Source organism: Canis lupus, chromosome 20 (assembly GCF_003254725.2).
Source record: "Canis lupus dingo isolate Sandy chromosome 20, ASM325472v2, whole genome shotgun sequence".
Lineage (NCBI taxonomy): Eukaryota > Metazoa > Chordata > Mammalia > Carnivora > Canidae > Canis > Canis lupus.
Genome location: NC_064262.1, coordinates 18,633,285 through 18,660,712, shown reverse-complemented (window position 1 = coordinate 18,660,712; position 27,428 = coordinate 18,633,285). Strand labels below are relative to the sequence as shown.

Here is a 27,428-nt window from a genome sequence, read left to right as displayed (position 1 = left end):
ATTACTTCCCTGTTTTATTCCTCAACCAGTTTCAACACACAGTTCTTTTCTATTCAAAATTTCATCCCTTCATGTCTGTTTCTTTTCCCCTTTACCAGAAGCACTTTTTGGACTATATTTTGAATATTCTTCTACAGTCAAACATCATCAATTCTTAAGTACTGTCCCTCACTTCAAAAGAATAAGTAGAAACATTCTTTACAAGATACCCACCCATTCTGTGTGTGTGTGTGTGTGTGTGTGTGTGTGTGTGTGTGTTTTCCAACTCCCTAGATTAAAGTTAACTCCCTCTATCTGCAGATTGTAAAATTTCTCTCGCTGGGAGGTTTTCTACTCTGTGTACTTTTATGACATTTGTAAGCATTAATGATATGCTGCAGCATTTTGTAGAGTACTATAACAGAGAATTACATATTAGAAAAAAATTAAAACCATCAAGTCTGTCGTCAGGCATTAGGAGAACTGCTGAATATTTCAAACACGTTTGGGATTTCTATAAAATTTGGCTTGGCATTTATATGGGGTTCCAAATAGTTTTTATCTCTCTCATCTTAATGATTACCCCAATTCATGTACTCGGTTTTTTCACTTTGCAGGAGAAATCAGCAAAAAGAAATTTATAGATCAGGTCAGAACTGGTAAAGCCAAAATTAGACTTTTTGCTTTATCTGTTTAAAAAGTGAAGAGAAAAACCTTTAGCTGGCGAATCTCTTAAATGGTTGAGATGATGAAAATGTAAATATCAACTAATATCTCAAACACAAAATAAAGATAAAGCTAAAAGATGTTAATTTGCTAAAAGGCCAGAAACTGAAAAGTCCTCTGGCCCTTCTGGTATATTTATCTACTGTTCACATTTCTGAAGAAGAAAAATTCTATGTGGAAAGTAAGAAAAAAGGTGCAGTAAATTAGGTAAATTGCCCCAGGTCTTCTGCTTAGGAAACTGTATGAGATATCAATCTACATATAGATTGTTCCTATAGAAACATATAGAATGTTTCATCATTTGTGATCTAAGACATCAATAATTCTGCCCTCATGGAACTTATATTCTGATGGGGGATGGGGAGGTAAGCCAATACTACATTGACAAGATGACTTGAAAGATCTAGGTTCTGGGAAAAACATCAAATGAGACAAAGCAAAGAACAAGCTGGTGCAGGCAGTGGGGCTGAGGGGAGATATTTATATTCATTGAAAAATTATTTGTAGGTTTGTCATGGAAAAATTCAAGCATATAAAGTAGAGTAAACAGGAAAACGAACCCCCATGTAACCATAGCCTCCTTCGGCAATGTCAGCTCATGGTCAATCTTATTTTCTCTTTGTCTCCACCAAATATTCCTGATTATTTCATGTATAAATATTTCACGATGTATTTCCCAAAGATAAATAACCTTTTTTTTCTTTTTACACAAACCACACCACCACTTTCACATTCTAAACAGAACTTGATAACTTATGATTTTAGAACTTACCCTTGAAGGAAGGTCTATTGGAGAAGGTACAATTTGATGAGATCGGAGTGAAAAAAGGAGTGAGCCTTAAGAAGATATGGTGATGGTACCAAACTTTAATTTTTTGGTTTTTGCTTTTTTTACACAAATTCACCAGTTTATTAGCTATAGGGGAAAATGACTGATTGCTCAAAATCAATTCTTGTTCCCTATCAAACACGTAGCTCACAGAACATTCTTTACAAAGGAATTGAAGATCTACATTTTTGGTGCAAGGTATGTCGGGGTTTTTTCCCCCCCATCTTCTTCATGACAGAGGGAGGTAGCTGAATCAATGAAGGAACTATACTTGCCTCAAATGGGCAACATAAACATAGAGGTCCCATGAACAGAAGATTCAAAACTGGTACTGGAACAGAGCCAAGCCCTGGTCAATCTTCTGTGTAGAAGGTTACATCTGAATGACCAACAAAGTCTTCAGCTGCTTCCTTGTTCTAAAGCTGGCCAGACTAGAGATCTTGCTGGCTGGCTTTTTCATTATTTCTCTTTTGAAGATCTCCTTAACCACACCTTTCTGGAACCAAGAGACAAAAATACTCTTTAAAAACCGTTGAATTACCTGCCACCACTTTGAGAAGCATCTTTGTGCTTACTTGTTCTTTCTCTGGATGAAAAGCAGCCCAACATAGAAGCAGCATTAATGTTCCTTTGCTGGCAGTTCCATCCAACCTCCCAGGGGAAGGCATTTTGCCAAGCCCTCCTCTGCCCATTTGAAATTCAAATCCTTGAATTTGCCTCAGTGCCACCTTTGTCCAGAAACCTCAAAAGACCCAATCCATGTCGATCTGCCTTGAAATTATAAAGGGACATATTACTGCGTAGGAAGATAAAGTGTGTTGAAATAACATCCAGGGTGGTGGTTAAATAAATTCAGGAAAACCAGGACATTCACTGTGAAGCCGAGACTGTCCTCAACTCACCTCCCAGGCAAGAAGTGGGCAGACAAGCCACATGATGGAGGTGGGCACTCTTGAACTAATGACTTTAGTGACTGTTTGACTTAGAAATAACATATCTTCCCAACTCTTAGCAGCCTCTGAGCTCTTTTTCCATGCATCTCCAAAAATGTGATTAAAGCTTTAGCTTAAGAAAATTTTAGTTAAGTTGGGAGAACCTTGTGTCTATTTTCTCGCTCAGGGATTTCTTGCTGAAAAGGCCTTGGCATATTCATTCAGGATCAGCTTGAACTTTATTTTCCATATCCACCAAATGGGACCATTCAGGTTGGGTTATATAGTTGATTTGAGGATAAAATAAACATGGCAAGATGCTTTGAGAAGTAAAAGGCCCAATGTAATGTAAACTTTAAAGATCAGGAACGCACCGAGAAGCCATGCAGCTGTACTTTCTGGCTGCTGAGGGATATGTTTGGCCCCTTTGATCTCAAAGGAATTTACCAGGCACCTACTCTGTGTTTGCATGTCTTCTCTGGTGCCAAAAAATGTGTGAGTGTGAGAGGGTGGTGGTGGGGAGACAAGAAACACACAAAATGATGAAGTGGCAATATATTGCACCATGGATCCTTCAGAAGGTTAACCTCTTCGAGCCTGAGTTTTCTTGTCAATTAAAGAAGACAATAATAAGACCTGTCTCATACAATACTTGTAAGGATCTAAAGAGAAAGAATGGGCAAAGCATTTATCAAAGTGTCTGGCACAGAAAGCTCTATAATTCTATCTACTTTAAAAAAGACTTTTACATTTTTCCTCCTCAAAAAAGGCAGTAAAATTCTGATTTCTCCCCCTCTCTGTCAGCGTTAAGAAGAGTGGATTTTTTTTTTTTTTACTGTCAGAAATAGGAGCCATGAAGATTGCTGAAAAAGAACTGCTGTCCAAGAATCACCGAGCAGAAGTCTTAGTGGGGAATGGAATGAGGGAGGGTAGTAGTTAGGCCTATTAAGATGTTATTTTGGGGGCACCTGGGTGGCTCAGTGGTTGAGCATCTGCCTTTGGCTCAGGATGTGATCCCAGGGTCTTGGGTTGAGTCCTGTGCCTGGCTCTCTGCAGGGAGCCTGGTTCTTCCTCTGCCTGTGTCTCTGCCTCTCTCTCTGTATCTCTGATGAATAAATAAGTAAAATCTTTAAAAAAAGAAAAAGATTTTAATGATTCCCAAGACAGAGGCATGGAAACTGTGATTGAGAAGAATGATAAATGATGGAGTCAGTTCTCAGAGGAAAGAAGGGCCAGAACCAAGGATATAGAACTCAGTGGCATATATGTATGTCCCTCTTCTTTTTGTGGACAAGGGTGCTCGACACCGTCCTCTCATGGCAGTCTTTCTCACTGAGCAAGCAGAGCAGAGATGATAATTGCTCTGGCTGACACTTGGCCCATGTCATGTGTGGTCTCTTTAGAGATGGAAAAGTTATTCGCAGAAGGGAAGAGCATGACTTTTCCAGAAGCAGGAGCTAAGGAAGAGACAGGGGGTGAATACAGTGAACAACCTCAAGATGAAAACAGATGGATCATTTCACCTACCTCTTCCATATAGGAACCTGGCTTATGATTCGAGCTTGCAAGAAAGCAATGAGGTGGGGGCTGCGGGGGGTGAGGAACGAACGGAGATGGTTTAGATCAGTCTACAGAATAACAATGACACAGATGCTTCGAGCATTATGACTAGGCACTCCATTGGGTGTTTCGCATATCTTTTCTCCTTTAATCCTTCCAGTGATTTGATGAAATTAGTCATGTTATTACCTCTATTGGGTGGATAAGGAAACTGGGGTTAGTAACCAAAATTATTCAACTAGTCAGTGGCAGAACTAAGGTTTGAAGCCGGGCTGTATGATCCTGGAGCCCAAGCACTGAGCTCAATAGAGGATTTTTAATATATTAAGGAAACAAGAAGTGGATAAAAGCCAATGTGAAGGAGAAAATGCAATGGATTTTTCACTTATGCCCAGGGCTTCCTATTTATTTATTTAGTCTCAAAAATATGTTTCTATGGTAAACAAAACTGAGGAAGAGTGAAACTGCTTCTTTGACACAAACTACAGACAAAAGGCTTTACAACTGGTTGTGTTTGATAAGAGAGAATACTTCTGTGGTGCCTAAAAGAGAACTGATTATAAATGCTACAATGAAAATTTGTCTTTTCAACAATATCCTCCTTAAAGTTACCTGTCGATTGTTGATAAGTGGTAGTGTATTATACTATAGGGTCCACGTGTGTGTGTGTGTAAACCGACCTGTTTGTGTTACACTGTCTAGTCTATCTGCTAAAAACAGCTGGACATTAGAATGATCTAACCACAAAGCAGCTAAGTGATTACTTAGAGTGGTTTAGTTGTCATGTCATATTCCTTTGATTCATTCTTATTTTTTGCTTTCGAGTTTCATTCCATTGAACCATTTAGTGGTGCTTCATCGTGGAGCTTATTTATTCCTCATAAAGTAGGAGGACTTTATCACCAAATATGATATTGTAACGTCATAAATGTGTCAGATGTCCGAAAGAAACACACTACTGGTGCAACATCACTCTGCGCCCACATCTCTATTAAATAAGACCATCTTCTGATAGATGGCGGCTTTCAAAACCATTCCCTTTCTCATTCAACAGTGCAGAGCATCCATGCAGTCAGATGTTTATTTATTATACAATTCATGCCTCTGAACATTCACTTTTTGTTTCATGTTTCTTATCAGTGTCAATTGTAATCAATTACTTGTATAAAATGATGGAACTCCTAATTTATGACATGATGACACACAGTAGATACAGCATTTCTATCTAGAATTGAACTGTACCTCTGCACTAGTTTTCTGCCAGAGCCAATAAAGGGCTCTGGGGATTAGAACCAAGATGAATAAAGCATATTTTCTTTTTCTTAGCCCCCTTTCCTAACTAGTTCAACTTTTAGAAATAACATTGGCTAGCCAATGAAAACACTCCTTTGATAAAGGCTAAGAATTTAAGATAAAAAACAGCTGGGCAGGGTTTTTTTTATACAAAAGGAAACAACTTTGAACTACATAGACAATGTCGTTTAAACCCAAACAGATGTGGTTTAATCTTGTTTTTGATCCTCTTGTAGATTTTTCTCAAAATGCCTGCATATGCATAGAAATGATGACTTTCAGATGTTTGAACATAATTTGTCTCTGTTAGAATATCACCTTGGTACATAGATCATGTACACCAAATACTCCCAGTCTTTGAACACGGACAGCAGGGTACAGGGAGAATTTATGTTGGTCTTTTGGTCTTGCCCACCAATTTTGTAAGAAACTGAAAGGGGAGAAGAAAAGCAATGGTATCCATATACTGTCATTTTCAGAACAAGAGTCACATGTGTTCTCCATGACTTCAGTAAATCATGGTGATAGTTTTAGATCCTAACACTTAGAAATGCTTTTAAGATGAATCCTATCACGTGAATGCTCTAAAAATAACACACTGTTGATTTGTGCACCATTTTGTGTCCCCACTGATTATTATCCACTTATCATATGATTTCCTCATGTATTAAGGCTTTCCCATCCCCTCTCTAGGAGAAGAAACCACTAGAGCAAAACTATGTTAAAATATAAAATGTCATCAGTTAGACTGTAAAGGCACCCACTAAAATATACTCAAACCCACTTTCAACTTCAAAGGCTATTAGAGTTGTTACCGCAGGCATTAGCCCAATGATTGAAGGAAGGGTTGTACAGATAGAAATTTTATATAATTTTTTTCTTCTCTTCTCCCTCCGTCTCCCCACTTGAAGAGTATAATGGGGAAGTGTGGGGAGAGTCTGTGAAACATGTGGAGAGACCTAAGATCATGAGTAGGAATCAAAAGCAAGGAGAGCTCTGAGGGCAGAGGACGCTGAGTAGTTAACACCCAACTCAGTCAAATGACCTTGGGCAAGTACATAAACAGCACTGCTTCAATTTAGCCTTGCCTTCAAGTTGCCTCCTCCTTGGTTTCTACAATTTTCTCTACAGTCATAGTCCTTGAGAGTATTTAAAAGACCAGCTGGACAAAGAGGAAATGAGATGCACATATTTATTTGAAAAATTCTGAAAGGAGCATGGAGTGCACACACGTGTGTGTGCATGTGCATGTGATGTGAAGAGAGTAAGCAAAGGGAGAGATGGAGATGAGGTGCACTGATGGCAGTGGTGGCTTTGTGCTTGATCATTGGGAAACCAGCCCAATAGCTCCCATCAAAATACACAAGAAGGGTCCCACTTTTTTAAGTGGTCAGTTTCTAGAACTCTTGGTTCTTTGGCAGCAAACTGTTGCTCTATGTAATGTCTCACCCCTTCAAAACTCACCTCGGGGCATAAGTGCAATGTGAGGTCATTTGGAGCCACAATCTAATCTACAAGAATCATCTGGCATCATATGCGAATGCTTATTATTTAAAAAATGCAGTTCTGTTTATACTGTTGGAGTCTCTAAGTCCTCTTCATTATCCGTTCATGCTGTCTGTCTGGATGTGTTTTCTGATCTTTGTGTGAGGAAGTTGTCTCTGCTCAATGTGACTCAGGAAGAAAATATGAGGCTCTGATGCCCTATGTTGTCATGATTCCCATGCCAGGGGCTTCATGAGTGATGTTTCCCACCAAGAATTACAGTAGCTGCCAAGCGATGGAGGAGGCGGGCACTGGCCCAATTATACAGCAGTGAGTGAGAGTTCCAGAAGTTTCATGGAAATCCAACTGACTCCTGGGGCAATGAGGAAGGGGCCGGGGACTGGAGGAAGCAGGGGGGGAAGCAGCATACCCCCTACATCAAGGGACCCTTGATCCTGAGCCAGGAGAGGATGGAAGTGAAGGTGGCTGCAACCCCTCTGGTGAATAGTTTTAGGAGTGGGAGAAGGAGTACATGTGACATAGTAGGGACAAACAAGATGGAAAAAAGTCACTGGACCAGGGGACCACAGAACTGGGTTCTAGTACCACAACTTGTTCACTCTGTGATTTTAGACAAATTATTTTCACTTTTCTTGTATACCTCGTGTAAAAGCAAAAAAATCAGATATCTTTTAAAGATCCTTCCAACTAGAAATGTTCTTAGAATAAGTCTTTTTTTTTCTACTTGTGATCTAGTAAACACATACCTCTAACTCCTTTTTTAAAAAAAATATTTATTCATGAGAGACACAGAGAGAGACAGAGAAGCAGAGACACAGGCAGAGGGAGAAGCAGGCTCCATGCAGGGAGTCTGATGTGAGACTTGATTCTGGGACCCCAGAGGACCACGCCCCGGGCTGAAGGCAGGTGCCAAACCGCTGAGCCACCCAGGCGTCCCTATACCTCTCACTCCTATTTCAGCTGTATGCATGGCAGAAAAGAAAAGGCGGAAGGGAAAAGAAAGGGAGAGGGAGACAAGAGCCAAGATGGAAGAAACACAGAAATGAAACAGTGATGATAATTTTGGCCCGTCTTCCAGTCTGTGAGGGCATGTGTGGTGTGGCTTTGAAGAAATGGGAGTCTTTATCTGCATTTGGTCTCAGACTCCAGGAGCCTCCCATGCCACGAGAATCTCACCCTGCTGAGTAACATCCTGATACTTAAAGAGACTAGTGTTAAACATTATCATGGTTTAAATTTTTATTATTGTTTTTGGTACAACATAGGCTCTAATACAAGCCAAATACTCCATCTGATACTCAACCAAAGACTCATTACTCTGGTGTGATGCTGGAGGAAAACCTGGCTGGGTTGGACTTGCAGAGAATGTCTTTCTAATGAGTCTTCAAGGGTAATTCAAACTGTATGGGATTTTTCACCCCATGTGGTGACTAGAAAAACTAGAATGCTATACCTACTGCGTGTATATGCCTCTTGGCATTGTGGCAGTCCCTGCTGTAATTTGGAGAACAGATTAAAGAGATCCAGCAAGAAGGGAAGAGGGGGTGAAATCATAAGTCACTCTTCATCTTAGAGTCTCTGTGAGGTGAGGATGTCAAATAACTAATTTGTATTGAGGCCCTTCTGTGTGCAAGGCACCATGTGGGACATTTTAGACAAATATATATATATATTTTTCTTCTTCACAACAATCTCATGATTCATTCAAAGGCTTAACTCATTTTACTGCCCTCCTACTAAATGCCAAAAACTCTCCTGGACTCCAGGGGAGAGTAGTAAACAAAAAGCATTCTGCTCTCTCTTGTGAGGTTGAATTCTGGTAGCAGGGAGAGATGAGAAACAAATTCACATGACGTCAGGTAGTGAGAAGCACTGCGGAGAAAAAGAAGGCAGAGCAAGGGGATAGAGAATGCCAGAAGGACAGGTGGGTGGTCAGAGAGGCCTCTCTGGTGAAGTCAAAGAAGCAAGGGAGCAAGGCTGGTTCCCGAGCAGAGAAAGCAGTCACAATTCCCCTACTACAGATGGGGAAACCGAGCTTCCCAAGGTCTCTTATTTAATAAGCTGTGATGATCCCATGAGATCGCCACACAGCATCTGCTTCACATTTTAAAAGGATGCAAGTCAGAGGAGGGCTGTGAGTACAAGCATGTCTGGCACTAAACACTGCATGATTCTATTAACAACACACCATTGCTTTGTCTGCATAGTGCCTGAGCTGGCCAGGTTCTCCTACTATACTGAACTAAGAGAATTGGCAAGTTGCACTGGTATTATATAGAAAAGGCACACATTTTCCTGGAAGTCTTTCCCCTTATTTATTCTACTCTTGAACCTCGGGCTATGAACAAAGAGTCAGTGAAGCATGGTTTTCACACAGTGTTCACAAAGTGACAGGACTCCTCAAAGAGGCTTCAAGGACTTTTGTGAAACATGTCAGGGAGGGTCAGTAGCTAGAGCTCATGGCCACCGGCTCCTGTGTCACCCAGAACAGAAATGATTTTATCACTCTAATATATTGGGGTTCTGAAATGAAATTTCCAGTCCTAGTACAAAATTTGAAAAATACATGAAAGCTATGGCTCCTTGTGAATAAATAGAGAGGCTTCTTGAGCCATCTTAAAAATGTGGCTTTAAATGCAAAGTTTCTTAAAAAGTTCCTGGTGGAATGATCACCCTACGGGGTAGCCTTAAAGTAGTGAGAAGTAAATGGCATATGTAAGTCTCCAATTGGATGAGAAAGCCAACTGATCCAAGCAACTGCTAAGAAATTCTGACCAAAGATTTGGAGAACCCATTGGAAGGGCTGACTTCTTCCCTAACAGATGTGGTATATACACTATGTGCACACGCACACGTGTGTGCGCACACACGGCATGAGTTTTTGTTGTTGTTGTTGTTGTTGTTTTCTAAGAAAGGTTTTTAAAAAATAGATAAAAATCAGGTTAGGAGGGACTTCTTTCACTCTAAACATTTCAGAAAATGTATAATTTCCACACTAAGAGAATTAGAATTCTTACCCACTAGGTAATTAAATAGGAAGAACTTGGAAAGAGAGTTTGAAAGCTGAAGTATGGTGTCTCATTCACAATTGATAAGAGGTTCATTTCCTCATTATTTAGTTGTTTGTTGCTGTTTGTTTCAATCAAAAAAGGAATATCCAGAGCTGACAGATGGATGCCTCTGGCTGTGGTGGTCATGGCGTGTATGTTTGCATGCGTATGAGTGCAGTCTCTGAGAAGAAAGATCTTTCTGTCTCCCAATTTTTTCCAAAAGGCCTCTTAGAGCAGAGAGTAGGTTCTCACCAAGAGAGTGAAAGCAACAGTAGTGGGTGTATCTTCTGAAACACTTCCTTAAATGGAATTCGTTTCCTCTGTACTCTCTCTTTCCCCATTCTATGAGCTGGATCTTGGATGTATAGTGGGAGCCACCTTTAATCAGGTGGGTAAGAATTCACACTAGAGGATAGCAGAGCCGTCTTTCTGGAAAAAGGAAAAGGAAAAAGGAAACAGATACTTGGATGATTTCTTGGAGAGAAGCTACCTACATTCTGTGACTGTCTCTGTAATATTTCAGGAAAGAGAAACTCTCTTGTTTGCACCACTGTGTTTCTGTGGTTGTCCTTGCTTTGTTTCTCTGTTTTAGCAATTTATCTTATACCCCAACCAATAACTGCCAATTAGATATAAGAAAAGATTAAAAGTTTATTTGGCTCTAGATTACTATATTTTTGAATCCTCTCTTCAATTGACCACTTACTACCCTTTGAGGCCCACAGGGGAATTACATATGTAGATAAGAATTGGACCTCAAACTTTAGTCTTCTATTGAGGTTGGCTGAATCATACAGAAAGATATTAAAAACTCAGTCACCAATAGGGGTTGGGCAGATCAATGCAAAGAAGCAAAGCTTACTGGGTAGTGTTGCACTCAGTGAGAATGTGTGACCCATTTAACTGTCATTCAGAAAAACGGACTGAGTATTTGATATTTTTAATCATTTAAAAGAAAATGGAATCTAGATTTTTTTTAAAAAGTGAAATCCACAAATTTTAATTAATAGGTTAATTTAAAGAAATTTAAGAGAAAATACCATGTGCACCAAAGAAAAGATTTCTTTAGGACAGGCCTCTAAGGCTTAGGAGAAATTTCCTGTTGCCTGGACTAAAAATTAGTCTTTGATCTAGAACCAAAGATATGTGGTTTGTTGGATGTTTTCTGACTTATTCTCTTAAGTCTTACACCAAAACACCACAAACCTAATCGGATAAGTATCAGTAAGATAAGCCTATTCCAGGCCAAATGTATATAAGCAGCAAAAAGTTGCTAGCCCCAAAGTAAGAAAGGTAGCCTCATGTCTTGAGTGGATATGGTGTGGGTCATTTGACCAAACATTTTTGGCCTGAACAAATAGTTCTGGAGTCTGTTTTATTTTTCCAGTAGAATCAATCAGTGTTCTCAGTTCCGAGTAAAGGAATTATTGGTGCCAAGGAAAATTAATAATTTATTAGAATGTCACAATTAAATGGTTGGGAGGTTGGGAAGAATAGGAGCCAGTGAAATTCCTTTAATCTTGTTTTTTTCCAATGAGTAGACACAACATCAACTATCTTTTGATTCTGTCTGTGACATTTTAGCAGAGCTCCATGTCCACAAATAACAGCTGCTAAATGGTTCTATATAAGGGACAAGTTAACTATACCATGGTACACAGAGTCAATGAGCAACTTGCAGCCATTAGAGAGAATGTGGTAGATCTCTTGCCATCAGGGCAGTTGGGGCACCATGTTGATGGCCACAGAGTAGAGCCAAGGAAGATCTACAAATGAAAACAAGGGTGCTACTTCTATAAGAGTGGGAAAAATATTCCTGGTTATGCCAAAACAATAGATAGTCACTATAATAACAGTTCCCATGTAGAGATTGCTTCCCAGACTTTCCTGAAAAAAACTTTTTTTCCTGAATATTGCATCCTGAGAAAAATGAATTTTATTTTATTTATTTTTTTAAATGAATTTTAGAAGTCAGGAAAATAGAAAAAAGTATCTTAATTCTGTGGGAATAAAAGATTGATATCACTTAGAGACATTACTCTTCAAAGGAATCCAATGCTGTCAAGAAGAAGAAAGCAAGAACAGGAAAAGTTCATGCAGAGTTGAAGGTCAAAGTCAACGTTTCTTACTAGTAACTGGGATAGGATGAGAAAAAGAGAAGCATTCACAATCTTATTGGTTTTGCTTGTAGCTGAGCCATGTTATAACTACATGTTAGTGGCACTGTTGCTGCTTATGGTGCATTATTTCGATAAATAAGGTGAATGCTAAGGTTATTCACATGATATCCTCTGTAGTAAACTTGTGAGTGGTATTCAAAGAAATGACAAGTTTTGGAAGAAAAATAGTAAGTCTTTAAATTGTCAGTTTCTACACACAATTCTATGTAGAGCTTACCACATGAGTAGAGGGTTAACATTTAAAACTCCCCAAAGGGATGCCTGAGTGGCTCAGAGGTCGAGCAACTGCCTTCAGCTCAGGCCGTGATCCCAGGGTACTGGGATCGAGTCCTGCATCAGGCTCCTTGCAAGGAGCCCTCAGGCTCCCTCTGCCTATGTCTCTGCCCCTCTTTCTCTGTGTCTCATGAATTTAAAAAATCTTAAAAAAATTAAAAATAGAAAAAATAAAACTCCCCAAAAATGTCCCCAGATTTTTTCCAGCATTTGAGTATCCAGTGTAGACTACAGTTTGTTGTTAGTACTTCTAAATTTAGGTATCTTTGTTATCAAACAATTTTGTTGCTATTCCTAATAATGAGTTAAGTATATGAAGAAAGTTGGATGTATTTGATAACAATTTATGATTTGAGGTATTCCAAATAATTTCAATTTTTCCCCTATTCTCTAACATTATCAGGCTAGAGTTCAGAAACTAATTACACTTGCCACAGGGAAGAGGGATTGTCCAAAGAGAAAGCCAAGGAGAGAAGCAAAGAGAAGGAATGCTGGCTGAGGCTTCCAAGAGAGAGAGCTGAGGCTGGTCTATACTATCACAGCCCTGAGAAAGAGAGAGAGAGAACTCTTCCCAAGAGAGAAGACCAAAGGAGAGGCAGACCAGTCTCCTCCTTTAGAGAGGAATAAGGGAAGAACAGGATCTAAATGTGTATGTGTGAATCAGGAGAGGGTAGGAGGAAGGAGGAGAGTGGAAATTTTGGCTCCTTGAAATCCACTAGAATTCCAACTAATCCTTCCCTCCCTCCCTCCCTCCTTCCTTCCTTCCTTCCTTCCTTCCTTCCTTCCTTCCTTCCTTCCTTCCTTCCTTCCTTCCTTCCTTCCTTTCACTTTTTTAGATTGGAGAATTATCTAAATGCAGATCTGGGAGTTCCATTTGGGTTGACCAGACAAGAATCAGCTGGATTTGATGGTTTCCCATCACCCACTGGGAATGGGTACACCTGCATATAATTTCTCCAGAGGGAGTGGATCTCTTCTGTTGGGGAGAGGCTATAAATAGTGAGAGTATGTTGAGGAATTTATCTCCTCAAATTCAGTGGAGAGAAGGAAAAAGGCCCATCTGGTGGTAAAAAGAACAGCTGTATAAACCCTTAGGAAGAGGTCTGTTTTATTATGGACTTGGATGACCGTTCTGAATATAGACTTAATGAATCTGTGAGTGGTGTGAGGCTAGGGGTTACAGTGAATATGTGGCTGTACAACTAGAATGCAGATAGAATTTGATAGGCTGAAACAGTGAATGAAATCTACCAATGTCAAACCTCTTATGAATAAGTGTATTAAGTCCTGGCCTTGGGTCCAAACACTAACTGTGCAAGTGCAAGAAGCAAAGAGATCTCAGAATTTAAATAGATAGAAAATGGAATTTGAATGAAGAGTGGACGGGGCAGCCCAAAACTTAATATTATATGTAATGAATTGACAATAGTATCTTTTGTGAATTGAATATAAAATAAGATACTACATGCAGTGCCAGGAGTATACTAAGTGCTTAATAAATGCTAATTGCTATTGCTGCTATGGTCACTGTTTGCTCTTGTTGACAAGAGGGTGAAAACAGGGCAGAGTGTTGAATACTTTGAGGTTTCTGGATGGATTTGCTCTCATCCTTCTTTTTCCTCTAGTCTTTTCTTCCATGTTCATTTTTAAATGTACTTTGGTGTTGCTGGGATTGATAAAAGTGGAGTTAGGAACTAGCTAGGGAAAGGGGCTCTGATCAGAAACCAACCTTAAATCCTTCTTACTGTCTAGGGCTGTGTCAGAAGCTTTACATGGATTATGTGATTGAAGCCTCTCAACAACCCCAAAGTTAGCAGCGATTGTCTCCCCATTTACAAACCAGGTTTGTACCTCTAACAAAGGCTCAGAAAGTGGCTTCACTGATATTACAGAACCAGAAGGGGACAGAACAGGGCTTTCAATGTAGATCTTTGCATTCTTCTCAATGGCTTTCTCTATGTGACTATGTCCCCACTGTAGGAGCTCCCCTACTCTGAGTCTGCAGCAGGGATGATGGGGGTCAGGGTGGAAATGGAGGTTGAGAATGGGTTTTGGGAAATGGGGGTTGAGAATGGTAGGGAGAAAATAAGGGGATTAAACAAACCATTTATGTGGCTACATCATTTCAAACAATTCAAAATATTTGTTCCCCTCAGAGAGGCTCAACAATAGTATCTTTGCATTTAGTTCCAGAGAAGTGGTTGGGTTTTGGACTTCTCAACGTGCCCACACTCTCTGATGGGTCCGCTGAAATGCTTCCAATTTTAAGTGACCCTTGAAGGAAGATTGAGTTGTGAGATCAATTGGTAAAACTTTATTTTCCTTTCTCTTTAACCCAGAGAAAGCTATCATATTCTCAATTTACAAAAAAAAAAAAGAAAAAGTTTACAGGAAGAAAAAATGTTCTCTCTTTGGAGATAAAAATAGCATCTGCTTTTCTGGGAGCCAGTTAGCAGCTGGAGGAAATTATTTCTATCTTATCTCTGACCCTTTCCTAAGTTTGCTGGTCACCTTTTTCTTTAATTACTTTTGCCACTATGATTTAAAACTACCAGTTTTAGCATCCAGAATTTCACTAGCACCTGGATGCTCAGATTTTTTGCTTAGCTTTAAAGTTTAGCCAAATTATACCACATGGCAATTTTAGGAGCTTGTCACCCTGTTCTAAACACTTTATTCTGAAAACAATAGCCATCATTTTAGAAGAAAATGCTCCCTGACTTCACTTATATTGCAAAGTTTTGACAAATTCTGAGTTTGAATTAAGCCACCAGTTCCCAAAACCATGTAGGAAAAACAATCAAGTCTAGGCTAGGAGCTATCTTTGTTTTCTCTTCAAATATGATATTTTAAAGTAAATTATATTTTGGGGGGCATGGAGAAGAACACATATTTAAAATGTGATCTTTATTCCATTTACATAAAAGTTTTCTGGTACCCACTGGACTCAGGGTAGGCAGAAACCTTATTATTAACTAAAATTTGAGAACTCTGTAGCATGGTCACTTTGAAGTGGCTCTTTGTTGTGGTTGGAATTCTAGGATGGGAGAAAAAGCTGTCGGCAACCTTGGGGAATTACTTAACTTTTCCTGTATTTGTTCCTTAGCAGTATAAGAAATGGCTCTTTTCAGCATAGGGAGTAGAGAAGTATACTTTAAAAATAGGGGCAGGATAGTTTTTCTTTTCCTTTGAATTCTCTTATCCTTAGTAAAAAGGAATGATCTTTTTTTTTTTTTTAAGATTTTATTTATTTATTCATCACACACACACACACACACACACACACACACACACACACGGAGGCAGAGACATAGGCAGAGGGAGAAGCAGGCTCCATACAGGGAGCCTGATATGGGACTCCGTCCTGGGTCTCCAGGATCAGGCCCTGGGCCAAAGGCGGCACTAACCACTGAGCCACCTGGGCTGCCCAGGAATGAGCTTCTTAACAAAATTTTGTCTCTCTATCCTTGGTGATTGAAAAGCATTGATGCCAGAGAGAACACAGGGAAGGGAGGGTGACAAACAACAGAGAGGGAAATTGGGAAAAGTCTACTTCCCACTATCAGCACTCAGATTAGGAGACTGACAATTCTTTATGAGGTGGCCAAGTGGTGAAGTATTAATCAGATGGCGATTGTGCTACGGATAGTGTTTTATTAGTGCCATGCTATGGTAGTAAAGACTAGCTTCCTGCACTACAGTAAGAGTGAATATTTAATAGAACTCTACTAAAGAAAAAAAAAAAAGAACTCTACTAAAGTATTTTTTTCAATGTGTTTGTCATTTAGAATTGGAGAAGAACATTGTCCTCATGGAGTGATGACCATCACTTACAGAGCTAACCTGGATCAGTACTCACATGGGCCAGGACGGGTGGGTGTCTGGTTAGGAGGCCTGCCTGCCCTGTAAGAATCTGTTGGGGACAGAATAGAACAGAGCAGCTTCTCACCTTTCTGAGCTGTTTAAATTCAAATTACCTTTGAGGGATCTGAAGACAGTCTGTCCAACCAAAGATTAGAATCATTCAGACAAGATGGGTCTCATAAGATTAATTTGGTCAGTCTCCTGCCTTTTGAAAGGATGTACATAAAGGGCAGGAAAATGACACTTCTCCCTTGAAAGGGAAATCTGTAAACTTTTTTTATTTTATTTTATTTTATTTTATTTATTTATTTATTTATTTATTTATTTATTTATTTATTTATTTATTTATTTAGAAATCTGTAAACTTAATGAAATAATAGTCAGGGGCTGAACCTCCATTTAAATTGAAAAATGTAATTTTTAATTTCTCATTGATGTTTTCTAATTTTTGAGTTAAAATTAAACAAAAAGTATCTTGTAATTCCAAACTTCCAGTTTATAAAGTAAAAACTAAAAATTATAAAACTCAGAATTATATTTTATCTTTCAGATGTGAAGTTCAGTGACACAGTTCCATAACACACGCTTGAAAGCTGTGTTCCTTTCCTTCTCAAGTGACCATCTGAGAACAAAAATTATCCTTCTGAAGCTAAACGTAGTCCACATTCGGCATGCACAGTAAATGCAGTACACATTTGGCATGCATAGTAAGTTCTTTCAACCTTGTGGTTTTAGTTAATTTTTAAAATACTTGATCATGAGAATCAATACTCTTGCTTTCCATTTTGCAGCCACTTAAAAATAAAAGCTTAATGTCTAAGTTCAATAATGCATTTAGAGGATGCAATAAGCTCCACTTTTTAGGCAAAGTTAGTTTTGTCAATGAGACAAAAGGCAGAGAAAGTAGAATATTCTGAAACATTTGTTCAGTCAACACATCAAAGTATATTTCTGAAGGCTCTTGAGTTCTTTAAGGTTATCAGGTGTGAATGTACAGGTTGTACAATATTTGGGCACCACTTGCATGCCATTAACACTTTGTATTTATAAAGCAGCTTTGCTTTTTTGAAATGTTTCAGATAGATCTTACAAAAGTCCTATATTTCTCTGACAATACACACGTGAAAGAACGAACATCTAGCTTAGGACAAAAATGAGATGAGTGAATTGACTTTGATAACTGCAATGCGGCATCAGAAGCTGGGGCTCGAGTCTCTGTTTTAAATGTGGAGGATGTTAATTTTCTTTTCAATACAATGCTTGCCCAAATTAGGCAACAGAATCTTAATCTCCAACTTTCTACTTACCCCCCTTGTGAAGTACTTACGACTCCTACATTAACAAGTACTTTATTAAATTTCACATACAACAATCAAATAGGCTAAACACAAGAGAGAAAGCATTGGACTCTGGTGAATGTGCTGCACAATGCTTATGAGTGGGGGCTCTGAGGTTGGGGAGGTCTGAGCTGGCACCCTAGATTGGACACTGTCTGTGTGCTAATGGACGAGAAAAAACAAAAAACTTTTGTGCCTAGTTTCTTCATCCATAAAATGGGTGATTGCAGGGCTTCCTCACAGTTGTTTGGGGAATTAAATGACAGGATGCACGTAAACCTTCTCGAACAGGGCCCAACTTGGAAAATATGCTAATATTTTGTTGAGTTCCTACATAATAGTAGTCAATCACTGTGACTTCTCCTTCAACAGTCATTCTTCACTTACCCACCAGAAGTCTTTATTTACTTTAGATATACCTTGACTACTTTAAGAGTAATTTCAGCCAGTTTAAAACAGAACAACTGATACGGGGAATCAATGAATAAAAAAGACAAAACCAAAGGAGAGAAGGACAAATTCTAATGAGGATTCCTGGTTTAAGGAAAACAAGGCAATGCACATAAAACAGCTCTGAGAGGGAGACAGAACATGAAAGACTCCTAACTCTGGGAAACAAACAAGGGGTGGTGGAAAGGGAGGTGGGCAGGGGGTTGGGGTGACTGGGTGATGGGCACTGAGGGGGGCCCTTGATGGGATGAGCACTGGGTGTTATGCTATATGTTGGCAAATTGAACTCCAATAAAAAAACAAAAAACAAAAAACAAAGAAAACAAAACAAAATAAAACTTAGCTCTGAGATCCCTGGCAGCCAGAGGAGAGAGGGATACTCAATACACCGAACCATGGATTGTACTGCAGACAAGAATGCATTCTGGTTCATTTCCATTACCAATAGCTGAATAACAAACTGACCTAACACTCGTGACTGAAATCATCAGGACTCATCAGTTTTCAGATTTCTGTGCATTGGTTGAGTGACTCTTCTGCTAATCTTGCAAGGGTCACACACTGGAGGCTGGGATTGTTCATTGGGAATCTTGGTTTAGTCCACATGGCCAACCTGTGCTTCCTCACAGCATGGCAGTCTCAAGGTAGCATTCCTATAGGACAAGCCGCAGTACTCAAGGCTCTGCTCAATTATGCTGGCTAACATCCCACTGATGAAATCAAGTCATAAAACCAAGCCCAGAGTAACATTAGGTGGGAACGCCAGGAGGCTATGGTTCATTGAGTCCATAATCTACCAGTGTTTTAGGACAGGCCAACTTAGAAATCTGGGACTCATTGGTACCTCTGTTTTTTTTTTTTTTTTGATACAGCTATCTTCATATTTCATATCCTTTTTGCTATTAAATCTTGTTTCCATGTGTTACATCTTTTTCCCCCCTCTAGTGAAACCACCAGTCTAAGCCTTATAACCTCTTATCAGCTAGGACTATAAAGATTTTGTTAGCCTTCTGCCTCTGGGAGCCCCGGAATAGTTTTTTCTCCCTTTTGGTTGATGTCCCTTCAGACCTTGCTTGCTGAAGCAGAAGTTTTACAATAGTTCTGCACATGTTGTCCATAGATTCAAGTGCTTCAGCAGATCTGTAAGCTGTGATGAATTCCTGGCAAAATTTTTGTAGCTTTAAGGTGTGAATAGAATAAACGGGGGGGAACATCCAAAACGCAGACTCCTGGGCCTATCAAAAGTTAATCTACAGAGAGCTAAGAGCATATGAGGCATTTTATCAGCATAAAGAAATATTGCCCTCTGAATTATACTTTCTCATCCTTTTTCTTCTGACACTTATTTTTCTTCCAGTATTTTACGTATCATTGGCCTATTTTACCTTCAAGTATAACCAGACAGCCTTGTGCTTAATTCTCTCCATCTTTTTTGGTAACTGGGCAATTTTGGATAAATCACTACACCTGTCTGAGCCTCTGTTTCTTCATGGATTAAATGGAGATAGTTTCCTACCTCTTATTATCATTGTGAAGACTAAATGACACAAAATAGATAAAGTACAGTGCCTGAAACATAATAAGAAGTCCACCACTACTACTACTACTACTCCTGCTGCTACTATTACTACTTCCTATGGTGTTTTAGGTTCTGCTTAAGAATACAGCCAATGCAAGAAAACAGAGTTAACAGATGAGAGAACCAGTCAATCTCTGATGACTTTGCTTGAGCACTTGGATCCAGCTGTGCCTGAAGCCATCCTTCTTGTTGGACTTTCTATTTACTAGGGTTGACAGGTTCCCTTTTTGCTTTAAGCCAGCTGGAACTAGATGTTCATCTCTTATAACAGAAAGGTCCTGACTTAGGTAGGGCCCAATCCTGCTCTGTATCAGTTTCATCTGATGAATGTGGTTAAAATATGGTTATGGTTTCTTTTTTTGGTCCCTGGAGATTCTGATTTTGTTGGCTTGGGATATGGCTGGGGGACATGTATTTTAGAGCACCCTAAAATGAGTCAGACATCACTAGTCTATTCATCACCTTTAGGAAACTGTCTTCTTCAATTTTGAGTTCCTTATTTGGCAGTCCCTACAGGACCTTGTAGGCTATCTTGCACATAGAAGACCCACTAGTCCTTTAAATATTTGTTGAATTGAACACACATTCCAGGAACATGAGTAAGGAGAAAGGACAGATTTTCTTGATAGGCTGATTACATAAAGTTGGGAGGATAGTTAAAAAGAAACAGATTACTTCCAGAAATTTTTAGCATTTCAGGGTAGCTACCTCGCTTGAATTAATTTCAGACAAATTAAAAATTCTATTCATTTTTCTCTTTCAAGCTTTAATGTTTCGGTTGTTACCAATTTATCACATGGCCTTGGACCTATTTCCTGACAATTTAATATTGCATTTTGTTTTTTTTTAATTTGTTTCAAATTAAGACCTCTTTGCTACATATAAAGATTTCATGTTAGGGTTGCCCTTTATGATAAATTTTACTTCAACTGAATGATTGTCTAATAGAAGTTTCAGTCCCATTCCAACCACATCAAGGGATTTCCAGAGAAAAATAGTTTCATACATTCAGTAGCCTGATAAATGGGGTGGGAATCCTTCTTTACTAAAGACAGACAGTAAAAGGTGTTACTGATGGAAGCATTACCCGCACACGCTATCAAAGTGGGAGAGACATCAGAGCCCACCTGGAACAAAACTTTGGTCCATTTATTTAATGCACACATTGGAAATTTCTTCTCCTGGCCCCACAAATATTACACTGGCTCTTTTGGAAAAAATGCATCTGAAGGCCTGTCTGGATGGATTTTTAAGAGTTATAGACTCGAGTTGACAACGTGACCACAGGAAAAGATTTATTCCAAAGACTTTCAGTGGGAACCACCCATCATCGGCGATGGAAGGGAGTTTGAAAGATCATTTTAAAAAGCGGCATTGCATTGATGGTTTGGATTATAAAGCTTAAAATAGGCCAAAGATAACTCAATTCAAACCACTGGAATTAAATTAGAACCTGGAAATTCATAAGCCAGAAAATATATGCATGCAGTCACATATTAGGGGCTCCTCTAATCAGATACATTATAATGTATCAAAATGAGGAACTTCATCCCATTTTTAACATCACAACAAGATCTACACTCCCCCCCCCCTCCACATCCTTCTATGTGATTATCAATTACAACATCAAAGCTAGGGTTTCTCTTAGGGGAAGAAGAGTATTCCAGGATCTCCAGGAGGGAGAAAATACCCCATTCTTTCTGCTAGAGTGACACATATTTTTAGATGGAAGAAAATCTTGGAATCATGTAGCCCAGGGATCCTTCATCTTGATTCTATGGATCTGCTGTGTGGGGAACGGGGTCAGTGGTTAAAGCTTACTGGAAACTGGAACATGTAAGTTAGTTACATTTTGCGTCTGAGTGTATATGAGATCCTGTGAGGTAGAAGCACTGAGAAAGATTAAGAGTTATCAATTTTCTCTCACTGAACCCATTTTATGGATGGGAGTCCTAAGGACTACATGGTCATACCTAACAGCACCCAGCAAGTAACTTGAAGAACTGTCTTGGAGTTATGGGTGACAGAGGAGAATCTATGAATGTGAGGGTGACAGGATGGGAAACCCTACAGTGAACTTAGCCCATAGCTCTGCTTCTTTCACCTACAGTGTTTTCCCCTTGTGAAAAATCACAAACATTCCTCTAGCTTCTCAAAAACTGCAAGATATGGCAAGATGGAGCCTACACTTCATTGGCATGTGCCCACCAGCTTGATCCAGTCCCTCCAGCTTTCTGCCATCACATGCTCAGCTGCTTCACTTATTTACCCTGCCCTGCCTGGTTGCTCTAACACTGGAGTTTGTGGTTTTGGATGCCAACAGTCCTGGCACCTGCTGAGTCCCTTGGAAGGCTTACAAAACTCCTTTGGATCTTGTTCTGTGTCAGTCAGGATGGTTGTGGGTTTCTTTCTTTCTTTTTTTTAATACGCATATCACAACAGCTTAGAATAACAAATATTTAATGCTTGCTCATGCTGCATGAGCATCAGTGTTGGGACAGGAGTTTTATTATTGTAGTCATTCAGGGGTCACAAACCAACAAACAGCTACTGCCCCAAATATTACGAGCAAGACAGAGTTCTAGGTCTTCTCACACTGACAAATGCTTTCATTTTTTTAAAAAAGACTTTATTTATTTATTCATGAGAATACACAGAGAGGAGAAAGAGAGAGGCAGAGACACGGGCAGAGGGAGAAGCAGGCTCCATGCAGGGAGCCCGACATGGGACTCGATCCTAGATCTCCAGGATCACACCCTGAGCTCTAGGCGGCGCTAAACCGCTGAGCCATGAGGGCTGCCCCTGACAAATGCTTTCAACTTGTGGCCTGAAAGTGACACAAGTTGAGTCTGCTCACAGCTCATTGGGCAGCACTGGTCACTTGGCTCCACCCGACCTTAAGGGGCATGGAGGTGTAATCCTATAGTGTGTGCAGAAAGCAGAGGCTGAGAACTATTCAGTGAGCGCCACTGGTTTGCCTTCTTCAATTAGCTTAGCTTAGTTAGCTTAGTTGTGGAAACCTACCCTGGGTATTGAGCAGTGGTGTGTAGTCTGGAAGAGCTAGATTGCTTTGGGATTCCTGTGGACATCTTTTCTAGAGTGGTGAAGCACTCTGTGCATGAGGGACATGTGAACCAGAAAGTGCTATGCACGGTTCAGGATGTCTTATTCAGAGAGTTGTCAAACGCCTATCTTGAATTAAGCTCCAGGGATTTTTCACTGTGCACCACCGGGTGAGTGTGCTGTAGATCTATGCCTCTGTTTCCTCAGCATGACTAGCATCCTACAGGTTTGTGGAGAGGATTATATTAAATGAACTTAGTATGTGTGTGAAGTCCAATGATCCCATCAATGGTAACTGCTATTTTTGGAGGCGGCACCTCCGAGTAGTCACATGAGAATGGGCTTACAAATAGCTGTGGAACTTTGCTAAAGTCACCTCTCTGAGACTCCCTATCCTCACCTTAAAAATGGGAACTCACTGTGCTATGTATGAAAAGCCCCTTGTGCAAATTAGTCACTCAGGAAATACGGTATTTAGAGTATTCTTATGTGGATTAACATGTAGATGCCCCAATTCTTTCATTTCTTTAAAAGAAAAAAACCCAAATGCTAATGATAATTCTTGCCCTGCTGACCAATATCCCTATCACTTGATTTGAGCCTGTTTTTGGCATAAAATGTTCTTGTGTTACGACCTCTTCTTGGATATAAACCATTCTCTGGCTGGGGCTCCAGGCCTCCTTGGTTTTTCCTAATGAGGTTGAACTCCATTCTAAGTACTTGGCAACATCTGATCTGTGATCCACACAGTACATTCGTGTAGCAGTCAGAAACCCGGAGCACAGGCCAAGGAGCTGCCGCCAGTTCCCCACGCTGTTGAGCAGCTCAGGAAATGTTATGGGAACCCTTAGACTTATTTACCTAAAGTCTCCCCTAAGAACCAGGGGACAAACTGACTCCAGGAAATCAAGCAGGTTACTTTTTCTCTCTCTTTCTCTTTCTTTCTCTCTCCCTGTCTCCCCCTCCCCCCCTCCACAGATCTTCTTGTGACTCTCTTGGACAAGCAAAGGGGGAATATAAGATACTTGACAAAGGCAAAGGAAAAAAAAAATCAAGAAATCCAAAGAGGGTTATCTGTACTCGACATCTGAAATCCAGTTCCCTAAATATCTGTCTCTAGGAGAGACACTGAAGGACGAGAAAGCCTGTCTTTTGGGGGACTATTAAGTGCTTTATTATTTTATTTAATCCTCCAGACACTGTGAGGTGGTTCTACTTGTTTCTCTGGGGCTTAGAGAAGTTAAACCATCCAAGGTCACACAGGACAGACAGTAGACTTCGAATTTAAATCACACCCAAAGCTAGCTCTACTTTCACATGCAATTTCTCCTGCCAGGGAAGTTAGCTGCAAAATGTTAGTTTTAGAGTCAATGTCAAAATGTGGCTCTAGAGAGGTTAAGAAGTTTCCCAAGAGATGAAATAATTTGCTGAAGAACATACAGCTGCTTAATGGAGAAATGGGCTCCAAATCTTGTGTTCTTTCCCTGCTTCTATCCAGCCTCCCAAACCAGGCTGACGCTTGGTTCTAACGTTGACTCCCTGGGATCCTTCAAGTTTCCCCAATCACCAGGAATCTGAGGGACTCACTCAAGAATCTCTTCAACTTGTTTTGGCATTAAAAGACTTACTTCATATAAATACCAAGCCTGGCCAGTTTCTGCTGGTTTAGAATAAGGAGCTCGGCTGGAGATCCACACTATCCCCTCTCCATGGGACCACGTAACAATGTTTCTAAGCTGCCAAGTGGACCTACATATTGAACCCATCTGCCAGCCCAAAATTACTTTAATTTTTCATCTGCCTTTTATAGGCAGTATTCCATTCCCTGGCTCTGACTGATAACTAGGTATGACACCAATCCTGCCCAGGCAAGCAGCTTCAAGCAAACTGGAAGTGAGCAACCCTGGATTCTGGGCCAGGGGCAGAGAGATGAGGTCAGCACATCAGATTTCAGCACCCAGATTTCTTTACAGAGAAAGGAAGGGTGAGCTTTTTAAAAGGACATTCTCAAGGGTACCCCAAAGATCCTGGCTCTCCCCCTCTGTCTTGAGCGGGTTAGAATCCTTGTGCGTCCAGCTGGCTGAGGCTCTGGGGGCTTTTATGAAGGGACAGAGACATTTTCCTACATGATAGGGAATTGGGTTTGGAGGTGTCATGGGATCTAAAGCTGACCTACCTAGCATTTTAAACCCCCACCTGTTTTTCAACTAAAGTTCTTGTGGATGGGCAGGGGTGGAGACACAAACCATGGTTTTGGTGCAAATACACGGCTGATAGAATGCAAGCGCCACAGGGCACTGTATATGTCTTGCGTAAAGTTTTCTTAAGTTCCCTCCAAATTAAGTCCTCCAGAGCTTTAATTTCACAGGCTGAACTTTTAAGTTAGCAAGTATAGATAGCATAATTCCATTATTTAAAAAAGAGATGGCTGAGGTGAGGAGAAGAGGGTGCTAGGAGGTGAAATAATTCTTCTTGACTCCTGATAGATCCTTCCTGTACAGGGTGGGTAGTTGGCAGAAAAGGTTCTCGCCCTCCTGCTGCCTGAGGGCCTCTACTCCAGGGAGGAGTTGGGGAAGAAAAGTTGGGGAATTAAAAACTAGATCTTCCTTTTTGTGTTTTTAGAAGTGCCAGTCAGGAGAAATGTGGGTTCTTCCCAGCTCCCCGCACTGGCAGCCCTGCTTGGGCTGTTTGTGTTAATCTACTTGGCAGAGGGTGTCAGGGTTCGAGTTCCTAATTCCACTGCACAGGCTTACCTGAAAATATGAGCCGCATCTCCCATCCTATCCTTTGCCTGCCACAGAAGTTATAGTTGGATTTTCCAACCTACAACTCTTCTGTCTTATTTCTTTATTTGTTCAGAATCTAGGTGGGGAAGGGGGTCGTATTTATTATGTCCCTATAATGGTTAATTTTAATGTGTCAAATTGGCTATGTTCCTCAGGCTTGCTTGTTTCCAAACAGTAGATGTTGATGTAAAAGTATTTTTTACATGTGATTAACATTTAAATCTGGTGACTTTAAGCAGAGAAGCTTCCATAATGTGGTGGGTCTCATCTAATCAGTTGTAGTCCATAACAACAAAGGCTAAATTTCCTAGAAGTAGTGATTTTGCCTCAAGACTGCAACATGGAAGCCTGTCCAAGTTTCCAGTCTTTAGATTCAAGACTACGTCAAATCTTAATCTCCTGCCTGCTAGTTTGCCCTATGGACTTAATGCTTGTTAGAGCCCACAAATGTGTGAGTGAATTCCTTAAAACAATTATCTCTCTGTTCTTTATCTGTGCCTCTGTCTCTCCCCATTTATTATGCTCTATTATTGTTTCTCTAGAGAACTTTAGGACAGTCCCCCTAAAACCCCAACAAATAATTACAGTGGCTGACATCACTAAGCCTCAATCTCACAGTTACTTACAAGGTAAGCAACTGCAGTTTTCCAATCTCAAAAAATAGGGAAACTGAGGCTTAAAGCAGGTAAGTAATTTGCTTAAGCCCATGCAACTAGAAAATGAAAGAGTTGCAGCATTCGAATTCAAATTTTCCTGAAACACTAGGAAATAGGTATTCTTAATCACTGTATCACACCAGGAAAGAAGGGCATAGTCAAAGCTATGATGTGGTACAGAATTAAGGTTACGTTGGTATAGTCATTTGATCATGGCCAAGTGAGGCAAACCTCCATCCATTAATCATCTTGTAATGAGCACTGCTATTTTGAGACTCTTTGCTTCAGTACAACAGTGAACTAATCACATGTTAAAGGTGATACTAACAGCTCAGCGGCTGATCCTCTGGCCAGCCTCCTTGGTGCTTGCAGGGCCTGGTTCAGCATGTGATATGTGGTTCTGAGTGTTCCTGCTGTGTTTGTTTTGCTGATATTCACCATAATTAACAACTCTCAAGGCAGGCGACATAGACCACCTATACCCTTTTTTTTTTTTAGTTCTATCTAAAACTATTATAAAAACTTCCAATATTAGCAATAACAACAGCATGAAGAAATAAAAGTATCTTTCTAGATAAAATTCACCTTTGAGGATGTATTCCTACGTTCATCTACTTTTGCATTTATATAATAGCCATCTGGAAAGAATACTGAGAATTTGTTCTGTGCATGTATTTTATTTCATTCATTCATTTATTCAACGTTAATTATGAATTCTTACTACATGCTCTTTTTTTAAGGGGCACTCTCCCAAATCTCTCCCTTTTTTTTCTACGCAAACTAGTGTCATCACAAAGTGCCCACAATGACAATAAAGGACCTCATCTCTACTCAGACTTTTCATATCCACCTCTTGAAAATGTATCTAACTTATTTCTCCTCCCTCAGAGCCTTGCTCTCTACTTTCCACGGTGATACTTAGATAAACTAATACAGAGAAATAGATTAGTGGATATTGAATGACATATCAGTTATTCAGTCTGGGTAACATATATTTTAAAAGTAAGATCTTTTGGAAGCACACTATCTCTATGCAGAAGGAGTGGCTTTCATGGCAGACATTACAGATCCTTTTTATGTGTGGTTTTGGTCAGATGAATTTTATCAGTGTCCTGTCAAATCTCACGACCTGTGTTGAAGACAAAAGCAACCCTTTACAAGAAGCTGGCAAAATGTCATCTTGTATGACATCATTCCACTTGTTAATGGGATGGTTTTATCACAAAAATAAAAAAGCACCAAGTAAGTATTTGCATTAAGAAAATCATTTGTTAAATATTTATAGAAGATCTAAGATAATGGTTAAAAGAGGCCAAAAGGCTTCTTCAAAGGATCTCCTCTTCAGTTTCATAAAAGTTTCACTTG

The 27,428-nt window shown here is 39.9% G+C and overlaps 1 long non-coding RNA gene across 3 annotated transcripts in view; it reads left to right on the top strand.

Annotated features, from left to right (window-relative positions):
- Positions 1-1,015: 1,015 nt before the first annotated feature.
- Positions 1,016-27,428, top strand: part of LOC118351658 (uncharacterized) — a 71,494-nt gene continuing 45,081 nt past the window's right edge. Inside the window, exons 1-4 of one of the 3 annotated variants that reach the window (XR_004807431.2) lie at positions 1,016-1,070; positions 14,081-14,171; positions 16,117-16,201; positions 16,743-16,899. This is a non-coding gene — a long non-coding RNA (uncharacterized LOC118351658). Of the gene's footprint in view, positions 1,733-14,080; positions 14,172-16,116; positions 16,202-16,742; positions 16,900-27,428 lie in introns of all 3 variants that reach the window. The other 2 variants (XR_004807430.2, XR_007404253.1) reach the window with 2 other exon arrangements.